This window comes from Balaenoptera physalus, assembly GCF_965194825.1.
Source record: "Balaenoptera physalus genome assembly, chromosome: 7".
Classification (NCBI taxonomy): domain Eukaryota; kingdom Metazoa; phylum Chordata; class Mammalia; order Artiodactyla; family Balaenopteridae; genus Balaenoptera; species Balaenoptera physalus.
The window spans coordinates 323148-341130 of NC_138886.1; the positions used below are offsets into that span (position 1 = coordinate 323148).

The 17983-nt window shown below is 46.4% G+C and overlaps 1 protein-coding gene across 11 annotated transcripts in view; it reads right to left on the reverse strand.

Annotated features, from left to right (window-relative positions):
* The window catches only part of EHMT1 (euchromatic histone lysine methyltransferase 1), a 151929-nt gene that overhangs the window by 102104 nt on the left and 31842 nt on the right, over positions 1-17983 (reverse strand). Inside the window, exon 1 of one of the 11 annotated variants that reach the window (XM_082469408.1) lies at positions 14372-14486. The exons of the other annotated variants lie outside the window; for them this stretch is intronic. The gene's annotated coding sequence lies outside the window, so the exon portion shown is untranslated. Of the gene's footprint in view, positions 1-14371; positions 14487-17983 lie in introns of those variants that run through there. 11 annotated transcript variants of the gene reach the window in all.

Sequence of the window (17983 nt, forward strand, 5' to 3'; positions counted from 1 at the left end):
CCTGGGTTCCAGCTGTCACCTACCGTGCTAGAAATCAAAACTGAGACAGTCCATCACTTTCTTTCAAAATAACAATAAACGCATTACATGTTAACATATAATATATTTATGAAAAATAACCACTTTTCAAAACAAAAAAGTAGAGACAAGAGTGGCATTGCTTTACATGTTTACAAGTGTCTTTCTTGGCTTAACAGAGCAATGCTCATATCCTACACGCGGCGGCCCAGGGCCTATCATGTCCCAGGCTGCTCTAGAAACCTGTGCCCTACGCTCAGGACTGGACGAGAGGGGAAAAACAGTCTGACCTGACAGCCCTGGAAGGGCCTTGGGGCCCCTCTGCTATGGTGTCCACTACACAGTAGGTGCTGATGGCGCTCTCCTGAGTGGAGGGACAGAGACTGAGCAGGGGCTGGTGCTGAGGAGCCGGTAAGAGAAGGGCAAGGGTTGGGAAGGATGAGGTGCAGCCCGGTGGGGTTGGGGGGAGTGTGAGGCCTGGGCCCTCACGCTGCAGGGGGAACTCTCATTTTATCTGATTACAAGTACAGGATGCAACTCTTTGGGGCAGCTTTGTTTTGATAGAGCATTTCAATTCAGGGTCATCTTCTCTTCAGGATTTTAATGCTCATTACTTTTTAAAAATACAGTAATCATGAATCAAAGTGCATACAAATGAGGGTTTGTATTAATTTGTTTTTACTGTAAAACTAATACATGCTCATTATTTTTAAAAAACTTATATTCCACAAAATATTTTAAAAATCACTGTCAATCTCTGGGACTTCCCTGGTGGTCCAGTAGTAAAGAATCCGCCTTACAATAGAAAGGACGCAGGTTCAATCCCTGGTCAGGGAACTAAGATTCCACATGCCGCGGGGCAACTAAGCTGCGTGCCACAACTACTGAGCTCTCGCACCTGAACTAGAGAGCCTGCGTGCTGCAAACTACAGAGCCCACGCACCCTGGAGCCTGCGGGCCACAACTAGAGAAGAGAAAACCTGCAGAAAGAAAAAAAGAAAAAAAAAACTCACTGTCAATCTCAATCCCATAATTCAGAATATCCAAGTTAACTACTGGTATATTTCCCTCTGTTTTTTCCCCAAACTTAATAAGAAACTTAAACTCACCTGTAGAATATACAATTACTAACAGAATGATAATAACTACAAACAGGAAACCCTCGCTAACCCATCATTTAAATTCTACAAGGGATCCAGGGCCTGCAGCAAACACAGGGTGGGCCTCCCAGGGGCTGTCCCCACGCACTCGGCCACATGCACCAGTGCCAGGTCCGCAACCCTCCCAAACAGTCGTGAAAGACATAGCTGGAGAGGAGCCGCCAGCCAGCTACAGGCCTGTCGCTGTCCAGCCCTGCCATCGCCAAGAATGTACCCCAAGAAAGATGTCCTTGGAAGGAAGAGAGCAGCAAACACAAGAATGGAAGGACAGCCCTCCCCTCCTGGGCCCTGAGACCAGGGTAACAGGCAGGGGAAGAGTCGGGCCAGCTGCCCCAGGACAGCACCTGCCCTGCCAGCACACCAGAGATGATCAGGACACCAGTCGAGGGGCAGGAGCATTTGGACGGTGGGAGAGGCCGTTGGGGGTGGGGGTGGGGGTGGGGCAGCACAGAGGGCAGCGCTGGGGAGGCTTCTCTCTGCCCAAGGTTCTCTGTGGAGCCGGAAGAAGGTTCCAGTGGACCACGAGCACGGGGAGGCAGCAAGGACAGTGTGACGAAGAAGACAAGGTGACACCAGCTCCAGTCACCTTCACCCCTGCTCTGATCTTGCTGGTCTCCCTGGGTCAGCTGAGTGAAGCCTGGAGGACTGATACTCTCCAAGAGCTGACTCCTTCCAGCACCCAGGACTCCTCCACAGCCACGCAGTCTCCCACCTCAGGGCCTTCCTTTGCATTGCATTCCTCTCTCCAGCACCCACACCCTCACCTCCTTTCAGTCTTTGATCAAATATCACTTTCACAGGGACTTTCCTGGTGGCGCAGTGGTTAAGAGTCTGCCTGCCAATGCAGAGAACACGGGTTCAAGCCCTGGTCCGGGAAGCTCCCACATGCCGTGGAGCAACTAAGCCCGTGCGCCACAACTACTGAGCCTGCGCTCTAGAGCCCGTGAGCCACAACTACTGAGCCCACGAGCCACAAGTACTGAGCCCGCAAGCCACAGCTACTGAGCCCGCATGCCTAGAGCCTGCGCTCTGCAACAAGAGAAGCCACCGCAATGAGAAGCCCGCGCACCACAACGAAGAGTAGCCCCCCGCTCGCTGCAACAAGAGAAAGCCCACGAGCAGCAACAAAGACCCAATGCAGTCAAAAATAAATAAATACGTTAATTAATTTTTTTTAAAAAAGGCTGCTGCTATTAAAAAAAAATCACTTTCACATAGGGAACAACAAAAAGACTAGATAAACTGGACTTTTACCAGAAATAAAAACTTTTCTGCTTCAAAGGACACTCACAAGAAAGTGGAAAGTCAACCCACAAAATGAAAAAAAATATCTTTTCACATAAATATCATAATGCCAATATTATTTTTGGCATTATTCATAACAGCCAAAAAATGGAAATAATCCAAATGTCCATCCACTGATGAATGAAAAAACAGTGTGGTCTATCCACACCATGAACTATGGTTCGACTATAAAAAGAAATGAGATACTGATACACACGAGGACAGAATGGTCCTTGAAAACAGTAAGATAAGTGAAAGAAGCCAGTCACAAAAGATCACATACTGTATGACTCCGTTTATGTGAAATGTCCAGAATATGCAAATCTACAGAGACACAAGGTAGACTAGTGGTTGCCAGGGGCCGAGGGAGGAGGAAATAGAGAGTGACAGCTGATGGGAAGAGACTTCTTTGAGGGATGATGAAATGGTCTGGGTTTTTTGTGCTCCATTGATTGACAGACCCAAGCTTCTGGACTAGTAATTCTGGTATATAATAGGTAAAAAGTATGTGACGAATGGAGAGGTGAGAGGGTGGAGGGGAGGTGGAGGGGGGAGGGAGGGAGGGGAAAAGGGAGAAAAAGAAAGGATGGAGGGAGGGAAGGATACCCCTCCTCTGGAGGGAGCCTGGAAGTCCCTAGAGGTGGACAAGGGGGCACCCAAAGCCACCTCCCCTGCCGGCACCTCTTCCTTCTTTGGGCTTCCTTCTGCGTGGCTGCATCTTGATCGGCCCTACCTCTTCTCCGAGGCAGAAAACAAGAAGTGAGGTCTTCGAAAGTCCATGAAGTAGATATGAGTTCTCTCCTGTTCTTAGCACTCTATCACTTTTCTTTTTAGAAACAAGTCTGTGAGGGACTTTCCCTGGCGGTCCAGTGGTTAGGGCTCCGTGCTTCCACTGCAGGGGGCACGGGTTCGATCCCTGGTCGGGGAACTAAGATCCCGCATGCCACGTGGCCAAAAAATAAATACAAAAAAAAAAAAAAAAAAAGTTCGTGAACTGGAAATGTGTTGTAGGAAACGGGCCTCCAGGAGGTCTCACATGCCATCTGCCACAATTCTCAAAAACAGTTTATCTTGAAGGTGAGGACAGTTTGGAGGGGCTCTTTTCTGGATCCTATGAAACCCACCAAGCATCATACACTACATAAAACAAATTCCTACGAGATGTCAGACGCCAAAAAGGCTGGACCATTGTGATAAGCAGCGTAACAGTATACCTTTCATCCCTCAGTTCTCTAAAGAGAAAATAAAATGCTTAAAGGAATGTATTTTTAATTTTAAAAACCCACCAAAACTTTTATTTCACTTAAATAAACTTTTTCACTTTGGTTATATTGTTCTTACTCTCTTAATGCCATGATCCAAAGACGATTCATACTGCTTTAAGCAAAAAATAAAAATCTTATATTACCCTTAAAAAAAAAAAAAAGCCCATCTCTAAATTTCTCTTAAAATGAAAAGCGAAAGTCTACCCAAGCAAAGACCTCCCCGCCCCTGCCCAGCCCCTACCTCAGGGCTGCAGTCTGCACCTGCCAATGAATGGTCTCCCTTGGTCCACCCTCCCCACAAAGGAAGCTTTCTTCCCAGGAGGAGGTGGGGATAGAGGGGGAGGGGGAGGAGGGGGAGGGGATGCAGAACCTGCCCTGCAGGCAGGACCTCACAGCTTGGGAACTATCTCCTCTAAAAGCACATTTCTGACTCAGAAAAGACGAAAATACCTCCTTTAAGGGCTGAGCAGCTAACCTTCACCAGCAATGAAACTTACAAAGGTGCCCATGTAGAAGGTTCCTCTCAGAACCCCCCCACACACACCACCACCACCACCACCACCACCCTGGGCAGCCCGCCCGGGCAGCTCAGAGGAGCCGCCCCTCTTGTCCCCTCTTCCTCATCTGAGGGCTGAGCTGGGGTTTCCTCAGACCCAGGAGAGTGGCCTACCCTCCCCCACTCTTTTGTTCTAAGAACAAGTTCTAGAACAGGCTGCCTATGAACCAATCTGCTCCAATCCTACTATTTCTGATATATTTACGATAAATAAAACCTTGGCCCCTCACTAGGTCGCCCCCCAAGGTGAATCTAACCTTCTTAACCACTTATACACCATCTTGCTTTCCTAGGGAATCACCTAGAAAACCCGAGCGGAAGCTCTGCAGCCTCGGGTCTCTGCCTCTCTCCCCGGCCTCCTTGCCTCCTGGCTGTCAGGCCAAGGGAAATGGAGTCTCACAGGCACCGAGGCAGACAGGGCGCTCCTGCCGAGGGTCAGTGCCCATCTCACGCCCACCTGGCGCCCACAGGCATCTCAGAGCCGCAGGAGCTCGGCCAGCCTCGCCCCAGTCACCCCGGAGGCTCCCAGGCGGCAGGGAGGGAGAAAACTGGAAAACATCAGCAAGAAAGCTCCAGTAATCTATTTATAAATGTTCGAGCAAGAGAAAAACTACTGGGTTATCGTCGGGCTGAGAAGTCACGAGCTCCTCATTGCCTTACCTGGTTTTCAACACCTGCAGCTTTGGGAGGACCTCCCACCCCACTCCCAAGACATCAAAACAGGATTATTTTGCAGGGCTGGGGGCAAGGGTGGGGGTGGTTAGGTTAGGGACAGGGAGGGGAGGTGGTCCCACCAGTACAACAGACAACCCAAGCTCCTAGGCCCTGACCAGGTAGCCTACCCGAGCTTCAAGCCCGCACGGCACAACCCTCATTGAACAAACATTTGTAAACAATCAGTTTTCTTGGAAGGAAACTGACTGACTACATTTATTGTCTTCACCCTAAAAATGGTGAAGGTCCTTCTACAGAAACCATCAATACAGTTCATTCCCTCCGCCAAAAAAAAAAAAATCGCTCCTAGGAGGGTCTCTCAGGATCAGCTTCACTTAAAAAAACCGAACAAAAACCTAGGAAAGGACTCTAAGGTCCAGTCTAAGAGAACAAGAGCGGCTCGACCAGCCCCACCTTAGAGATTTACCTCTAGAGCCAAGAACCCATGTGACTAAACCTCAGAGAAGCAAGGCTACAGCTCACCCACCTCACCTCACCGCAGGGCTTCAGTCCTCCTTCCAAAAGCCTGCAGAGCGACAGGGTCTCAGCGGCCCAAACTCACCACGGCCACCTGCACAGCCAGCCTCCACCCCCAAACATCTCCACCCATCCCCCACTCACAAACTTCCTCTCACAGAGACCCTTTTACAGCTGTGCCAGCCCTCCAGTCAAGTCCAAGTTGTAGCTCTTAACAAAAAACAATAGGGCTTCCCTGGTGGCGCAGTGGTTGAGAATCTGCCTGCTAATGCCGGGGACACGGGTTTGAGCCCTGGTCTGGGAAGATCCCACATGCCGCGGAGCAAGTAGGCCCGTGAGCCACAATTACTGAGCCTGCGCGTCTGGAGCCTGTGCTCCGCAACAAAAGAGGCCGCGATAGTGAGAGGCCCGCACACCGCGATGAAGAGTGGCCCCCGCTTGCCACAACTAGAGAAAGCCCTCGCACAGAAACGAAGACCCAACACAGTCAAAAATAAATTAATTAATTAATTAATTTAAAAAAAAAAAGTTCCAAAAAGGAAAAAAAAAAAACAATAAATATTTGAAGTCCTTTTTTTTAAAGGAGGCAATACTCAATAATAGTCTATTCAGGTTTCATGCAAACTGCAAAATAAAAACACAAATAGGGACTTCCCTGGTAGCACAGTGGTTAAGAATCCGCCTGCCATTGCAGGGGACACAGGTTCGATCTCTGGTCCAGGAAGATCCCACATGCCGCGGAGCAACTAAGCCCGTGCACCACAACTACTGAGCCCGCGTGCCGCAACTACTGAAACCCACAAGCCTGGAGCCCGTGCTCCACAGGAGAAGCCACCACAACGAGAAGCCCGTGCACCACAACGAAGAGTAGCCCCCGTTCACCACAAGTAGAGAAAGCCCACAGACAGCAACAAAGACCCAATGCAACCATAAAAAAATAAATACATAAAAATAAAAACATAAATATAATTTCCTACTGTTTAGGTTATATGAAAGTAAATACTACCAACCTTTCATATAAATGCTCTTCTTTAAACCCCCCACCCACTTTCAGTCTTTTTGGTTGGATGCTGGTGTTGAACTTGGGCCTCCGGGCTGTCACAGGATCCCATCAGAAAAAATGAATAACAAGTCGTTCCCTCTTAAGTGCCCGGATTCCACTCAGCCAAGAGCAAACCAGGTGCCGGACTTGAACTTCAGATGCAAAAAACAGTGTTGACAGACCCAGGTCATTTACAACCCTGTTCAGCTCACACAGAGCACAGAACAGTCCCACCCCATCTCAGACAGAAAAGGCATGCACGTGCTAATAGAAATAAATGTAACTGTTCACTCATTATTAAGAAAATGCATTTAAAGCAACAAAAGTATCATTTTCCACCTATCAGACTGGCAAAATATTCTGAAGTCTGATATCTGAGAGTATGGATAAACAGGCAATTCTCATTACTGCCCGTGCAATAAGATTAATGAAACCTCTGTGGGGCAACTTGGCAATATTTGTAAAATTTAAAAACACACATATCCCTTGGCAAAGCAATTCTACTCTTTAGTTTACTCTAAGATACACTTGGAAAAGCTCTCCAAATCACAGTAACAAGGAAATTCACTCGGCCTTCTTTCTTCATTAGACAATCTAAATATCCAACTAGTTACAGAAATTGCTACATCCCTACAAGGCAATACTAAAAGGCTCCTGAAAAGTCTAAGAATAAGCCACGTGTTACTGTGGGAAAATCATGGTGACTAGCCAAAGGTCAGGTACAGAATGGGGCGTCTGCGAGATCCCCGCAAGAATAGATGCCAGCATGTGAATAAAAATCTTTTTGGAAGGAATTATAAGAAAGTATTAATAGCGCGTCCTTTGTAAGTAAGATTAAAGCAGAAAGGGAGATGGAAGGTTACTTTGCAATATGCACCCTTTCTTACTAGTTAACTTTTTTTGTTCTTGTTTCTTCTTTTGGACCTCAAATGTACTAGGAATTCTGATCAATCCAACTCCGTACATGACGCACTGTCACCACCAGACCATGCTTTTCTTCACTCATTCAATTATTTTTAATTGTGCAGTAAGGACCCATTAGCCCACCAACCACAACAAAACTAGGACCTTGACATTAATCTGTCTAACCAGCCATATGGTCTCCTCACCCCATTACCCCGCCTCCTCACACCCAAAGAAACTACCACAACAGAGCCTGTGGACTGCAGCTTCATGAAAAAAAAAGTCCCCAAATTAATGCGCTAATGACAAATTCACCTAAAGAAGGTACAAACGAACAATAAAATAAATCCAAGAAATGAGAAGGAAGAAAATCATAAAATGAGTGGAAATTTCTATTATAAATACAGATGAAAGCTTCTATACCAAGTATGATTTTTAAAACTCAATGAATCAGGAATAGAAGAGAATCTTCCTTACCCTGATAAAGAATATTAAAAACTAATAGAGTAAACATCATCCTAAATGAGGAAAACTGGAAACATTCCCTTCAAAATCAAGAATGATCATAAAGGGGGATTCCCAGGCAGTCCAGTGGTTAGGACTCCACGCTTCCACTGCAGGGGGCATGGCTTTGATCCCTGGTCGGGGAACTAAGACCCCGCAAGCCACGCAGTGCAGCCAAATAAATAAATAATATAAAATAAAATTGTAAAAAAAAAAAAAAAAAAAGGAACGATCATGAAAAGCAAATAAAAACTAGACAGAGGAATAGAATGATAGAACAAATGTGGTAAAATGACAACCCCTGGGGAATCTGGGTGAAGGGCATATGGAAATTCTGTGTATTACTTGTGTAAGATTTTTAAGTTTGAAATCATCTCAAACTGGACAGTTCATTAACTAATAAAAATAAATACAACCAAGAACAAGGACCTCGCGTCCATTCAACATTGTACTGGGAGTCCTAACCAGTACAGTTAGACAAGAAATTTGCAGCCTGAGGACCAGAAAGGAAGAACTACAACTGTTATTATTTGTTATTATATGACCTACAAATTACTAGAAACAACAGTAGAGCTTAGCAAGGTGACTAGATATAAGGTTAAATCATCAGTTAGTTAGTTGCCTTGCTATACACCATCAGTGAACAATTAGACATGGTAATTAAAGAGAAGACATACATCATTTACAATGGCACCAGAGAATCATCAGTTATCTAGAAATAAACCTACAAAAGATGGCAAGACCTCTACAGGAAAAATACAGTTTCACTGAGATTTTTTTTTTTAACTAAATGAAATAGTGAGATATACTATATTCACCAATAGGAAGGCATAATATTGGGAAGATGTCAATTCTCATCAAATTGATCTACAGACTCAGTATGCAATTCCAGTTAATATCTCAACATAATTTTTCATCAAATCTGATGATCCTAAAGCTTATACTGAAGAATAAATGGCCAAACACATCCAGGATGCTTCTGAAGGAGAGGAGCACGGGGCAGTGGCGCTCCCAGGGTGTATGGAAGGCCTAAGTCCAGAAGGAGCCTCAGGCTCATGTGAGCTCTGGGAGGTGCTGTGTCAGATTCGCGAAGAAGACTTGCTCAATCCCTGAAGCTAAGAAAAAACAACAAAGCAAATGGAAAAAGGTGACACTGAACCACTACTCATACGGTTTTTTAAAAATTTTAAATACAAGAAAAAAGCCAACTCTAGAAAAAATAAGGAATTGAACATCAAAAACACAACTTAAGCTACAAGTTCAAAATCTAAGTAAATTTCTTTTAGACTGCGAGATAAAGGCAGGTTTCTTAAAATATGAAAACAACTAATTGTAAAACTAGGAGAACATATTCACCAATACCCACACCTAACAAAGAATTAGCGCCAAGAATATACAAAGAACTGCAAAATAGTAAGAAAAGCACAAAGCGCCAAAAAGCAGACCAGTGGCATCTACAGACATTTCACAATAAAAGGAAATACATTCAGTCAATAAACACGAGATGTCCAACATAATTCGTGATCAAGGAAATACCAATGAAGACAATAGTAAGATGCCATTCACACACATTCAAATGACTGAAAGCAAAAGGCCTGGCGTGGGAGGAGAGGGACACAGGATCCATGCACACTGGGGTGGGGGACCCACCAACACAACCGTTTGCAAACGGCTCTGCAATCTCTCCTGAAGCTGAACATTTTACACAGCCAGCGACGGGCAATTCCACTCCTAGGTAGACACCCCAGAGAAGAGTACCGAAATGTTCATAGCACTGGGGGCCACAATTTTTAAAAAGAAAAAAGAGAGGGACTCCCTGGTGGCGCAGTGGTTGAGAATCTGCCTGCCCATGCAGGGGACACGGGTTCGAGCCCTGGTCTGGGAAGATCCCACATGCCACGGAGCAACTAAGCACGTGAACCACAACTACTGAGCCTGTGCTCTAGAGCCCATGAGCCACAACTACTGAAGCCCACGCACCTAGAGCCCATGTTCCACAAGAGAAGCCACCACAATGAGAAGCCTGCGCACCGCAACGAAGAGTAGCCCCCGCTCACCGCAACTAGAGAAAGCCTACGCGCAGCAACGAAGACCCAACGCAGCCAAAAATTAATTAGTTAATTAATTAATTAATTAATTTTAAAAAAACAAAACTATATGGGACTTCCCTCGTGGTCCAACAGCTAGGACTCTGCACTCCCAATGCAGGGGGCCCGGGTTCGATCCCTGGTCTGGGAACTAGATCCCACATGCATGCTGCAACTGAAGATCCTACATGCCGCAACTAAGACCCAGCACAGCCTAAATAAATAAATAAATAGACAGATAGATAGATAGATAGTAAAAAAAAAAAAAAACTATATGTACTACATACTAACATTTACATGTATAATGCATAATATAGTCTACATATGCATGTAAAGGTGCAGAAAAGTCTAGAAGGAGATTCATTCCTATTGGAGAGCAAGTCTCTCACCACAGGACAGGCTTTGAGGCTGCAGTGGATGGACAAACACACAAGGTACCCACCCAAGCTGGTGATCTCCCCCAAACCAGCTCCTCCGGGGTGGACTTCATCTCAGCTCAGGCCCACAACCCCAAGAATCTGATTTCCTCTTTTCCATGTCACAAATCACAAACGATCCATCACGTGGCTCTACCTTCAACATATTTCCGGAATCTGACTTCTCAAGCCTTCGTCCTGACCTCCCCCTCAGTTCCCATCTTCAAAATAGATCCTGAGGGGCTTCCCTGGTGGCACAGTGGTTGAGAATCTGCCTGCCAATGCAGCGGACACGGGTTCGAGCCCTGGTCTGGGAAGATCCCACATGCCGCGGAGCAACTGGGCCCGTGAGCCACAACTACTGAGCCTGCGCGTCTGGAGCCCGTGCTCCGCAACAAGAGAGGCCGCGATAGTGAGAGGCCCGCGCACCGCGATGAAGAGTGGCCCCCGCTTGCCACAACTAGAGAAAGCCCTCGCACAGAAACGAAGACCCAACACAGCCAAAAAAATAAAATAAATTAATTAATTTAAAAAAAAAAAAAATAGATCCTGAAACTGCCCTTTCTCCTAACTCCCTCACCAAGCCAGGCCTGTGCCCTGAGCCACGCAACAGCCTTTCCTCTCTCCCACCAGCACCCTCGCCCCCTCAGTCTAGGCTCAAGCCGCAACAAGAAGGGCCCTGTCCAAGCGGAAGGCAGTACCTCCATCCCACCCAGAGACGCCAGGCCGCGACCTTGATCCCCACCCTCACTTCACTGCGGCAGCGCTGGCCTCCCCGCTGATCCCCGAGACCGCAGGGCCACCTGCCTCCCCACCCTTCCTGTCTGCTCTCCCTCAGCCGGGTGCCCTGCTGGTATACTGGCGTCTGTCGATCCAGCTCACTGCTACGCACCAAGGGCGACAGGGTACGGCAGGCTCCAGGCAGGCACCTGCTGACTGAGCAGAGGAAGGTGGAGGACGAGCAGCCAGAGGTCCAGTGGGACCCCTTCCACAGCCCTGCTTCGGGGTGCGATCCCAGCCCCCACTCTGGGCCAAGCCTGGGGCCAAGGGGGTCAAGGAAAACAAAGCCAGTTTGAGCTCCTTCCTACAGATCAGTATGGAGCCGATGTTTTTGTTTATTAGGAAGGTAACAGTAAAGGGAAATTTTGAAACAACCATCACCACCTTAACTCAAAATTTTTCATTTCCTTCCAGTTTCTCCTCACACGTACACATTTCACATGACTGATCCGTACCAGTGATTTTCCCTTAAACATGCATGACATCTCCAGTCACCACGTTAACGGTCGTAGAACACTTCATCAAGCTTCTCTATCATTGACCATCTGTGATTTTTCAATTCATCATTACTTTAAAAGACACTTTACTTTAATGTCTCCGTAAGTGATGATTACCGTACACTCATCCACTCATTACTCAACCATACTGAGTGAGCACCAACACATGCAAAGCATCGTCCTCTCTTTAGGTAAAGCCCTATCAGTGAGACTCCTGGATCCATGGCTAACAATAGTTTTTGGTCTTTTTGACCAGCCTACACCAGCAAGGCTGCCAGCTGAAAACAACTGACATGTTCCTTCCTACTGACTTCACCTCACACCAAGGGTCCCTGACACCTGCCTCTGCCCCCCACCTCACACTGGTTTGTATGAACCATCATCGGCAGCACCCACCACCCCTCCCGGACTCTGACCACCCTGGAGTCTCAGTCCCACGTGCTTGTTCCCTACACTTACCAACCACAAAGACACCTCCCAGGGTCTGTCTATCCAATAACACACCTTGGCCTTTACACCAGTCTTCAGGTCTGTGTGCCTCCCTCTCTATATTCCCCAGTCTGGCCCATCCCATTGGGACCCAATCCCCATTATGTCTGTTGGTCTGCGACTCCATTTGTATATCACCAAACATTTGCTTGCGTCTCCTGACATTAGTTATATATACATGACTCCACTCAGGGGTAATTACATTTAAAAGAAAACCCAGCACAATCCCTATCAGGATCTCAAATGGCTTCTTTGTAAAAATTGACAGGTTGACCCTAAAATTCACATGGAAACTTAAGAGACACAGAATAGCCGAAACAATCTTGAAAAAGAAAAACAAAGTTGGAGAATTCACATTTCCCCATTTCAAAACTTCCTACAAAGCTACAGTAATCAAGATGGTGTGATACTTGCATAAAGATAGACATTTGATCAATAGAATATAGAGTCCAGGGATAAATCCATACATCTATGGTCAACTGATTTTCAACAGATACCAAGACCATTCAATGGTGAAGGAACAGTCTTTTCAACAAATGGTGCTGGGACAGCCACATGCAAAAGAATAAAGTTGGACCCCTACCTGATACCATGTACAAAAATTAACTTTAAATGGATCAAAGATCTAAATATAAGAGCTAAAACTGTAAAACTCTAAGAAGAAAACATAGGCACAAATCTTCATGACCTAGGATTTAGCAACTGCTTCTGAGATACGACACCAAAAGCACAAGCAACAGAAGAAAAACAGAGAAACTGGACTTCATCAAAATTAAAAACGTTTGTGCTTCAAAGGACACCATCAAGGAAGTGAAAACACAACCCACAGAATGGGGAAAAATATTTGCAAGTCATATATCTGATAAGGAACCTGCATCTGTAATATACATATAAAGAACATAGGCAACTTAATAATAAAAAGACAACCCAATTTTATAATGGGAGAAGGATCTGAACAGGAATTTCTCCAACAAAGACAAATGACCAATAACCACATGAAAAGATCCTGAACATTATTAGTCATTAGAGAAATGCAAATCAAAACCACAAGATACAGTCTCACACCCACTAAGATGATGACAATGAAAAGATGCACCATAACAAGAGTTGGTAATGACATAAAGAAACTGGACCCTCGGACACTGCTGATGGGAATATAAAATGAGACAGTTGCTGTGGAAACTGTAAACAATCCCTTACTGAGATAACTGTCGATTTACATGAAGTGTAAGAAATAACACATAGACCTCCTTGTACACTCTGCCCAGTGTATTAGTTTCCCAGGGCTGCCGTAACAAAGTACCACAAACTGGGTGGCTTAAAACAAATCTGTTTTTATCCTTTCACAGTTCTAGGGTCAGAGGTCCAAAATCAAGGTGTTGGGGACTTCCCTGGTGGCGCAGTGGTTAAGAATCCACCTGCCAATGCAGGGGACACGGGTTCAAGCCCTGGTCCAGGAAGATCCCACATGCCGTGGAGCAACTAAGCCCGTGTGCCACAACTACTGAGCCTGCGCTCTAGAGCCCGCGAGCCACAACTACTGAGCCTGCGTGCTGCAGCTACTGAAGCCCGTGAGCCTAGAACCCGTGCTCCACAACAAGAGAAGCCACCGCAATGAGAAGCCCGCACACCGCAACGAAGAGTAGCCCCCACTCGCCGCAACTAGAGAAAGCCCGCGTGCAGCAACAGAGACCCAACGCGGCCAAAAATTTAAAACAATAAAAATACAAAGCCAAGGTGTTGGTCGGGCCACACTCCCTCTGAAGGCTCCAGTAGCTTCTGGTGGCTGTGGCAACCCTCCACACTGCTCGGTTTACAGAGGCATCGCTCCAATCACTGCCTGTGTGGTCACATGGCCGTCTTCCCTGTGTCTGTGTCATTGGAGTCAAGAACACCACCCTAAGTCCAGGATGATTTCACCTCCAGATTCTTAATAAATTACACTGGCAAAGATCCTATGTCCAAATAAGGGCACGTCCTGGGATTCCAGATGAACATGAATTTAGGAGGACACCATTCAACCCACTAACGTCCAGTTTCCCTAAAGGTACCATTTTGCACAACTACAGCATAATATCATAACCAGGCAACCCACCAACCTCATTCAGATTTCCTCACTTTTACTTGTATTCACACGTGAGTGTGTGTGTGTGTGTTAGGTTCTGCACAGTTTTCTCACCTGGTTAGCTGGCCGATCTACTATCACAGTGAAGATATTGAGCAGTTCCAACGTAATGTATGAAGGATCTGTCTGACTTTGAGGCAAAGAATGGATGGGGTAGGTACAGCATGGGAAGCAGAAAAACTCGGAAGACCAGTTAAGGGGTGACCACTACAATCCAAGAAAGGCACCATGGTGAACTGGACCCAAGCAGTGACGCCGTGAGAGACAGTGGTGAGAGCGGAAGTTGTTCTGAGGGCACAGCCAGCAGGATCTTCCGATGGGCTGATGTGAGACGTGAGGAAGGGTAGAGCCGTCAATGATTCCTTGTCAGTATTTCCACAAGGACAAAGGCACACCTGTATAGTAATTTCGGAGAATTAACACTTTCATGATGTCCAAGAACAAGAACTGTCTCTCCAGGGTTCAGGTCTCTCGTTGTGGGAGTGCTTTATACTATTCCTCATATAAATTCTGCACATTATTAAACTCATTTCATTTACTTTATCTTTTGTGTTGTTATAAATGGGTTACTGTTTTGTACATATGAAGGCTGTTGACTTTCATATGTCAATTTTATACCCAGTTCCTTTACTGAACGATTTCACTGTCTGCATTTTAGCACTGACTCTCTTAGGTTGTCCAGGTACAGTTATCTCACTTACAAACAGTTTTACCACTTACTTTCTAATTTTTCTTCTCCAATAGCTCTCTTAACTGATTATATGGCTTAATCCCAACAACAAAATGTTAAAGATTCGTGGAGACGATAAGCAGCCTAACTTTGTTACTGACCTTGGTGGGAATGTCTCCAGGATTTCCCACTAAGTAAGAGAGAGAGAGGGAGAGGGAGAGAGAGATAGACAGACAGACAGACAGACAGATAGGGAGGGAAGTATGGATGGGTAGGTTTAAGACAGACAAACTGCAAGCTTGGAAGCAGATCCCACCCTAGTTGAACTCAGACAACTCTTCCTGTTTGCAGCCTGTTTAGGAGACCCTGACCCAGAGGGCCCAGCCTGGGGTCCTGACCACAGAAGTGTGAGATAACAAATGTGTGTTGTTCTAAGCTGCTAAATCTGAGGAAATTTGTTACACAGCAATAAATAACTGACATGCTATCTTTACTACAGTAAATTTTGGTAAATTATATGTTCCTAGGACAGTCTCCATTTCATCTAGGTTTTCGTATTTATCTGCCAACAATTGTACAAAATAGTCTCTTATAATTTTGTTATCCCACAAAGTAAGAAGGTGCTCAAAAACTAATTGGAATCATGTTTAAAATACAAACAATCTTGGAACTTTCCTGGCGGTCCAGTGGTTAAGACTCTGCGCTCCCGGGACTTCCCTGGTGGCAGAGTGGTTAAGAATCCGTCTGCCAATGCAGGGGACACGAGTTCGAGCCCTGGTCTGGGAAGAGCCCACATGCCACAGAGCAAACTAAGCCCGTGCACAACTACTGAGCCCACGCTCTAGAGCCCGTGAGTCACAACGACTGAGCCCGCGTGCCACCAACTACTGAAGCCTGTACGCCTAGAGCCCGTGCTCCGCAACAAGAGAAGCCACGGCAATGAGAAGCCCGCGCACCGCAACGAAGAGTAGCCCCCACGTGCCACAACGAGAGAAAGCCCGCGCTTAGCAATGAAGACCCAACGCAGCCAAAAAAATTAATTAATTTAAAAAAAAAAAAAAAAAAAGACTCTGCGCTCCCAACACAGGGGACCCGGGTTCAATCCCTGGTCAGGGAACTAGATGCCACATGCTGCAACTAAAGATCCCGCATGCCGCAACGAAGATTCTGCATGCAGCAATGGAGATCCCACATGCCACAACTAATACCCGGTGCAGCCAAATGATTAAAAAAAAAAAAAAGACACAGAATCTTGCTTGAAGGGCTCAGTTGGCCACATCTGGGATAATTTCAACATCAAAAAGAAAAATGATAAAAAAATAGATTATAACATGTTTAATAAATACTCTGTAGCAATACCAAAAAAGTGAGGTACAAAGAGAGAAAGAAAGTTCTTCTTAAAGAAGACCATCAGCTGATAAATGAGAAGGAATGAGAGAATTGGTTTACTGATGAATCATGAAGAAGAAAAGAGGCAGCAACACCCTCTTCACCAACCAAGGAAACTGCGGGGTCAACAGGATCAGGACAAACTGACCTGTGACCCCCAATGTAACAAAAAGCCCACAAGGTCACCTGTGTAGCATTCTAGTCAAAACTATTTCACCTGAATCTAACACCTGATGTTAACAGTACTGACCAACCATCTGTTAAATTTCCTGAATTTAATCACTGTGCTGTGGCTATATGAGAAGTTCCCTGTTCTCAGGAGATACACACTGAAAAACAGGGGAGAAGGGTCATGACATCTGCAACTCACTCTCCGATGGTTCATTAAAAACAACAACAGCATGTCCCAGAGGGAAAGACTCGTGATGGAGTAAGCGATGAATCCAGGTGAAGGGTACATGAGTGCTCCCTGAACATTCTTTGACATTCCGTAAAGGTCTGAAGCTTTTCAGAATAAGAAGTTGAGAAAAAACCTTTAGCGTTACTACTCTGATGTACAATTTAATTTTTAGCTTTTTAATTACCCAAGTTTACATTCAAAACTGTAAGTAACTTTCTTGTTGTTAGAAGAGCTTGGGTTAAGAATGAAAGACTTCACTGTGGGAAAAGATTACCTTTGTTTTTAATCAACAGATTCAGCAGGTCAGGTCATAAAGGTTTAAAAGCTGACAACAAACAAAAAAACAGGTCAAGTCCTATTATAAAAACTCCTACAACTAAAGAGTCAGCATGCAAATTTCTCATTAGAGTCACATCTCTGCCAACAACCTTCAGAGACAGCCTCTAACCAACAAGCAGAAACAGTCAAGGATTCTAACTGAAGACTCCCAGGGCCAAGGCAGCGGCTGCAAGGGCCACCTCAGAGCTTCCCAAGCACCCAACTGGTCTAGGTTGGCACAACTCGCCAGGCCCGGAGACCCGGTTTCCCAGCACACAGCAACTACACGGGGTGAGAGCGCAGTCAGGCAAAGGAAGCAGGAGACGCTGGAGCAGGCAGGGCAGGGCCAGGAGGCCGCCGGGCCTGGAGTGCAGAGAGTCGGGGGAAGAGGCAGGAGAGATGGCAGGCGGCCTAGGGCCAGATGCCACACAAGGCCTTGTCAGCCCTGGTGAAGAGCATGGAAGCCACAGGAAGGCTGCCTGCAGAGCAGAAACACGACGAGGACGCCCAGGCCTCTGAGCAGAGCCCAGGCCATCGGGAAGCAGGGAGAGGAGGCAGGCTGAGACCCCAGTGGCAGCCCCCATGAGGGCAGAGGATGTGCTAAAGGTGGACCCACTGCATCCCTGAGGAACAGCTGGCACCGGCCACAGTGGGACAAGCAGAGCTCAGAGGTCAGGGAGTGCTGGCCTTTCACACTGGGCTGCAGGTGCCCACCCGCCCTCCAAGCTCTCAGTCAGCACGTCCCCAACCTGGGGGCAGGCAAAGGTGCGGCTTGGGGTCGGAGACGGCTCGGCGTGAGGACACGGAACCAGGGCACCAGGACAGATCCCCAGGGCCCTTCAGTATCTACAGGTCAGGCTCAGGGCATGGGTCCTGCAAACAAGACCAA